At 35.3% G+C, this 7,500-nt stretch overlaps 1 pseudogene; it reads right to left on the bottom strand.

Annotated features, from left to right (window-relative positions):
- Positions 1-6,845: 6,845 nt before the first annotated feature.
- LOC120598018 (uncharacterized) lies at positions 6,846-6,964 on the bottom strand (annotated as a pseudogene).
- Positions 6,965-7,500: the final 536 nt, after the last annotated feature.

Consider the following 7,500-nt stretch of genomic DNA (forward strand, 5'->3'; position numbering starts at 1 on the left):
TCTTTGAAGGACCTGCACACGGGTTTTCTGACCTGCGAACAGTCACCCGAGACATCAGCAGCGGGTCTGAGGCTCACGCAGGATTCATTCTGGAAAATGTCTCCATTACTTGGTGTCAGAAAGAGGGCTGGAAAGGCAGCCACCATTGTGCCTTAGTCTGGCCCCACTACAGACTATGCTAGCTTGATTGTGCAGACCCCTCCCACAGAGCCATTAGGAGAAGCTGGTCTGAGGAGATCAGCCCACCCCGCCTAATCTTCAGACTGCCAGGGGCAGTTGTTTATGGTTGGATGCCAAGACCTGAACTGAGTGATTCAGAGTGAAGTAATTCATTGTTGTGAGCAGCGTTTCTAATCCCAGCAACAGCAGCCAGTGCGGTGAGACCCATTTCAGAGATAAGGTCAGGCAGATCACTGCTGCCAACACGAACTTGGGAAGATATTGGGACTTGTGGGCCAGTCTCAGACAACAGTTGGTCTTGCTATGATCTGGGTCACTGTGGGAACTTACGACAGTTACCAAATTTCCAGCAAGACTGAGGCAGTTTTGATCTGACAGCCACTGTCTCTCTGAGACCCTGCCCCACCCAACATGCAGACTACCTGGGGCAGGTATTATTGGCTTGCTGCCAAGCTCCGCTCCCAGTGATTCAGAACCAAGTGTTCACAGCGGGGTGGCCTTTGTTGTGAGTGTTCTTTCCTATGGTAGCAAAAGCAGCCAGCCCAGTAAGTTACATTTCAATTCCCACTGGGCGACTAGTGCTATGAGCCGCATTTCAACAGAAAACATGGCAGAGTGAGAGACCTCCCCAGATCTCTCCCCTTGAAACAACAATAAGCTGAACATCTAAAACTAAAACTAAAACAAACAAACAAACAAACAAACACACCCAAACTGCACACACCAGCACATCTGAGCCTGGGATCTGTACATAAGAGTTACCACAGGTACTTTAAGGCATTATATAAAGCAGGGATCCGAGAGGCTTAGATGCCATCTACTGGAAACCAAAAGAAAAGCGCTTTCTTTGCAACAGACTACATAGAGACCTTTATATAATAAACCTTTCTGGAAAACAGCACAACGTACTTCCATTAATGCCCAGGCAGAGAAATAGTCCATTAAACACCATGAACAACCAAGGTGACAAGACATCTCAGAAAGAAAGAGAAAAATCTCCAGAAAACAAGCTTACAGACGTAGAAATATGCAACTCAAATGACAGAATTCAGGATGGTACTTCTGAAAAAACTCAATGAGATCGAAAATGAATCATATCAACAATTTCAGGAATTGAAAAAACAACTAGAGGAGCAGAGCAAGGAGATTGAAACCCTCAAAAAGAACCAATTAGAACTTCTGGAGATGAAGAACAAACGGCAAGAGTTGAAAAATGAAACAGCAAGCTTGGGAAATGGAGTCGAACAAATGGAGGAAAGGATTAGTGATATCGAAGACAGAAATCTAGAAATAAATCAGAAAGAAGGAGAGAGAAACCGAAGAATGAAAAATAATGAAGAGAAATACAAGAACTAACTGATACCATCAGGAGAGGAAACATAAGAATAATGGGCATTATCGAAGGCGAGGAAAAGGGACAGGGACTAGAAAGCATTTTCAGACAAATAGTGGACGAGAATTTCCCAAATCTAAGGAATGAGCTGGAGCTTGGAATTCAGGAAGTCAACAGAACACCAAATTACCTCAACTCAAAAAGGTCTTCACCAAGACACATTGTATTAAAGTTATTGAAAATCAGCGACAAAGATAGAATTCTCAAGGCAGCCAAGGAGAAGAAAACGGTAACATATAAAGGTAACTCCAAACATTACAAGCCAAAAAGGAATGGAATCAAATATTTAAACGATTAAATGAAAGGAACTACCAGCCTAGAATAATGTATCCAGCTAAGCTCTCCTTTACATATGAAAGAGAAATTAAGACCTTTCCAGACATACAAAAATTGAGGGAATTCTCCACTACGAGGACTGCACTATATGAAATACTGAAAGGGGTCAGATCACCTAAAACAAAATAACAACAATAAAAATACACAATTAGAAGTAAAGTGACTATCAGGCAAATAGAAGCAGAGGAGTGCAACTCTTACTAAGAACAGAGCATTAATCTTAAATAATAGGAAGAGAATTGCTATAGCAAGATAGTAAGGAACATTCAAAGGGACAAATTGAGACAACAATGACTAAAAAGGGGAGGATTCAAAGATCCAAATTCGCAAAAGGAAATGGAGATAAGGCACGGAGAAGAAAAAGCAAGACTGTATATATACATATATATATACATATATATACGTATATATATGTATATATATATGTATATATACAGTCTTGCTTTTTCTTCATATATATAACTATCTTTTTCATATTCGTAATGGTAATCACACACCAAAGATTCAGAGTTCAAGTATATAACATAAAACAAGAAGAACCAGAGGAAAAATCCACAAAAGCCAACCAAAATAAAGAAAACACAAACACAAGGACAAGGAAGCAATGGAAACACCGAGCTACCAGAAAGCAAAAGATAAAATGGCTATAAGAAGACCTCATATTTCAATAATCACCCTAAATGAAAATGGACTGAACTCACCAATAAAAAGGCGCAGAGTTGCAGAATGGATCAAAATACAAATCCCAACTTGTGCTGCCTCCAGGAGACACATCTAAGCTCCAAAGCCAAATATAGACTCAAAGTGAAGAGGTGGAAAATGATATTTCAAGCAAAGGCATTCAGAGCAAAGCGGGAGAAGCGGTACTAATATCAGACAAACTAGACTTCAAAATAAAAAAAGTAAAGAAAGATACTGAGGGACACTCCATAATGATAAAGGGAATCATGCACCAAGAAGATAGAACACTTATTAATATCTATGCTCCCAAACAGGGAGTCCTGAAACATGTAAAGCAATTACTAACGGAACTAAAGGCAGAAACAGACCAAAACACTATCATAGAAGGGGATCTAAATACCCCACTGTTGGATATGGACAGATCATCCAAACAGAAAATCAATAAGGACATAACATCCTTAAAATGATACATTAGACCAACAGGACATAATTGACATTTACATAGCCTTCCATCCCAAAACAGTTGCTTATACATTCTTCTCTAGTGCCCATGGAACATTCTGAAGGTTCGACCACACACTAGGACACAGAGATAATCTCAATAAATATAAGAAGGTTGACATCATACCAACCATATTCTCTGATCATAATGCTTTGAAACTAGAGATCAACTGCTGAAAGAAAGCAGGAAGAACTACAAATAAATGGAGATTAAACAACATGCTACTGAAGGATAACTGGGTCAGAGAAGAAATAAAAAGAGAGATCAAGAGAAACATAGAAATGAATGATAATGATAGTACAACATATCAAAACTTTTGGAACATGGCAAAAGCAGTCATAAGAAGAAAGTTCATATCATTACAGGCCTACCTCCAAAAACAAGACTGAGCCCAAATAAACAACCTAACGCTTCATCTTAAAAAACTAGAAAAGGAAGAACAAATAAATGAAGCCTAAAGTCAGCAGAAGGAAACACATCAAAATTAGAGTAGAAACGAATGAAACTGAAAACAAAACAACAATAGAAAAAATAAATGCAACGAAGGGCTGGTTCTTTGAAAAGGTTAATAAAATTGACAAACTCCTGGATAGATTCACTAAAGAAAAAAGAGAAAGGACACAAATAAATAAAATCAGGGATAAAAGAGGGGAAATTATGACTGACATCACAGAAATACAAAGGATCATACAAGAATACTATGAAAACGTATATAACATCAAATCAAATAACCTAGAAGAACTGGATCAGTACTTAGAAAAATACAATCTTCGTAGACTGAATCAAGAAGAACTGAAAAATCTAAATAGACCAATCAGCACTATGAAAATTGAAACAATCATCAAAAACCTACCAAAAAGTAAAAGTCCAGGACCAGATAGCTTTACCAGTGAATTCTATCAAACATTCAAAGATTTAATACCTATTCTCCTCAAACTCTTCCAAAAATATCAAAGAGGAGGCAATACTTCCCAACTCATTTTTTTGAGGCCATTATTACCCTGATACCAAAACCTGGTAAAGATAACACACAGAAATGGAATCTACAGACCGATATCTCTCAAGAACACAGATGCAGAAGTCCTAAATAAGATACTAGCAAACTGAATACAGCAACATATTACAAAGATTATAGACCATGGTCAAACCACAATGAGATACCATCTCACACTGTTAGAATGGCTATAATCAACAGGGCAAGTAATAACAAATGTTGGAGGGGATGTGGAGAAAAAGGAACCCTCATACACTGCTGGTGGGACTGCAAATTGATACAGCCACTATGGAAAACAGTATGGAAAACAGTATGGAACTTCCTCAAAAAATTAAGAATTGATCTACCATATGATCCAGCAATCCCTCTACTGGGTATTTACCCCCAAAACTTGAAAACCCATATCTGAAAAGATATTTGCACACCAATATTCATAGCAGCATTATTCACAGTGGCCAGGATATGGAAGCAACTGAAGTATCCTATGATAGATGACTGGCTAAAGAAGCTGTGGTACCTATATACAATGGAATATTACTCAGCCATAAGAAGAGATGAAATACAGCCATTTGTGACAACCTGGATGGAACTCGAGATAATCAGACAGAAAAAGTTGAAAATCACATGATATCACTTATATGTGGGATATAAACCTAAAAGCAACAAATGTACAGGACAAACAGAGACTCCTGGACATGGACTATAGACTAGTGGTTACCAGAGGCTATGGGGTGGGGGAGGAGAGGGGTGATAGACGTGATAAAAGAGGTCAAATATATGGGGAGAGGGGTAGGGTAAATTGGGTAAAAGAAATCAAATATATGGTAGCTGAAGGAAACTGGACTTGGATGGTAAACATACAATAGAATATACAGATGTCAAATTATAATGTACAACTGAAAATTTGTATCAACTGATGTTAACCCAATAAACTTAACTAAAAAAAATAAAAAAATAATAAATAATAAATACAATAAAATACTTAGGAATAAATTTAACCAAGGTGATAGAAGATCTGTACACTGAAAACTATAAGACACTGATTAAAGAAAGTGAAAAAATCACAAGTAAATGGAAAAAATTTAATGCTCATGAATTGGAAGAATTAATATGGTTAAAATGTTCATACTACACAAGGTGATCTACAGATCACTTATGGAAAGTGAAAGAACACTGTGGAATCAATATTTTAGAGTTGAAAGAGAATTTAAAGATCATGAACATGTAAATTCAGCTTGAACAAGTAACAGATATAAAATATTAGTATATTTCATCCATTAATTTTTCTATGTTAGAAAAATGCTTTAAGAAATTATACTTATTTCATTTATTATGTGTGTATTTTATGTATGCACTAGTGGATGTCATAACCCTATGTTTAGTTTTTATTGGTTTTATCAGTTAGCACTTATCAATTTATTTAGTAAAAATGTCATTCAGAGGATATATAGAAGTAACACAATGGTAGGTATGTTATCATTGCTGTTCCCTATATTTTCATATCTGTATATGGGTCTGATCTATTGGTTTCAGAATTGATTTGGAGCCTAGGTATACGGCAAAATTTAAGTAAAAATTTCATTGGGAACTGAAATAACATGATGCCCTGGAATTATTTCTGTTGTGTGAAGGGAAATATTTGAGGTAGTGGTAATATTTAAGTATAATTACTACTGATTTTTAAAATGCAGGAAATGAAAACAATAAATTAGTTCACTCATTGCAAAGGTCTACACAGGCTTGAAAAAAGCAGGAATGCTGAAAGCAGTAGTTTCTAACAGATTAATAACTGATATGTGTCTAATCTGAATTTATTTGCACAAAATAAGAACTAACTTCATTTTAAACAGCAAAATCATATGCATTTAAATCTGCCTTAAGTTTCTATATTTTCCTGAGAAAACTGTTATTGTCTAGAATTACTTAGAAAATTATTGAACTTTTTTATTCCCACATGACAATTGAAATGGTGAGAGCTTTCCAAAAGGATTATAAATATATCCAAGTTTCAATTCCCTTCATTGATTACAGATTGGTCATTCTTTCACGGTACCTTTTGATAGTTTTAGTTTGGCATGAACAGCTTGAAATATTTAACACAATGGTTTTCATAAAATGCAATTATGAGGTAGTAGATTGGCTGCTAAATAAATCAATAATCCTATTTTATGTGAATACTTACATTAAAAGTCTTTTTTTTTCCAAGAGATGTGACATATATTTAAAACAGACATTGCAACACAAAAGTAATTATAATTGTTCTGTGCCTCTTAAAGTAATTGATTCTGTACATAAATCTTAGAAAATCCATTAGCTTTTTTTATATTGATTAGATAGATAATAAAACCTCACAGAACATAAATACTAACATGTTTTTTGATGATTTTGGCTGATATCCTTGAAAAGGGTGAAATTTTAAAATGAAAGTGGCTTTATTTCCTAAAGGAATGAAAATATAATTTGATCTATGCTAAATAGAATCATTTAGATGTCATATAGGATGCTATCTTATAGTGATAAGAGAAAATGTTTGTAATTCCCATGGATAATTAAAACAAAACTTTTTATACCATGCAAGTATGGCACTTTTTTATTTTTAAGCATTTATAAAACTAACACAAGGTGATTTAAAAAAGTTAAAAAACATAAAATACATTGTTTTTTTTTAGGTGAGGCAACCCTTGGTTGACCTCACAGATTGCAAGGACCTTGTCAGCTTACAATCCCTTATTTTTTTATTTTTATTTTTATTTTTTTTACGCCTACAGCACCTGGTCTTCCTAGGTGGTCTCCCATCCAAGTACTAACCAGGTCCAACTCTGCTTAGCTTCCGACATCAGACGAGATCAGGCTTGTTCAGGGTGGCATGGCCATAGAAAAAACATTGAATACATTTAACTTGTAGCGGTCATTATGTAAAAGAGGAAAAAAATGGACTAATAATTAGATAAACATAAAATTTTGAAAGCAACACTTAAATGCTTTTAAGAATATGCCTTGAACATTTACCTTCAAGATCTTGTCTTCGTTGTCTAGGACAGTGTAACTTCAGTATTTAGTGCATACTTACTAAATCATTATAATAAAAAGAAGTCAAGAAAATTGTGACGAGACTATGCTCTGATATATTCAACTAGGATAATTTTTTTAACAAATCGAAGTTATATGCTTTAGGCAGTACACATACTTTCTACCTTGCTGCAGTCCCCACCATTCTGTGTTGCCTTATAGCCTTTTGTTTCACTCATTTTCTTAACCTGCTGATCTTCAAAAGTATTGAGTCTGTAGTCAAAAGTATCTTGTACTTTGCTGATATGGCTCTAACTTACAGAATATCTAAATCTGGTCACAAAATCAAGTATGTTATTCATAAATCTTGAGCTATCTGTATACATGGTAGCAAAATAGAATATA

This window comes from Pteropus medius, unplaced genomic scaffold, assembly GCF_902729225.1.
Source record: "Pteropus medius unplaced genomic scaffold, Ma_sr-lr_union100, whole genome shotgun sequence".
In the NCBI taxonomy this organism is placed as follows: Eukaryota; Metazoa; Chordata; class Mammalia; order Chiroptera; family Pteropodidae; genus Pteropus; species Pteropus medius.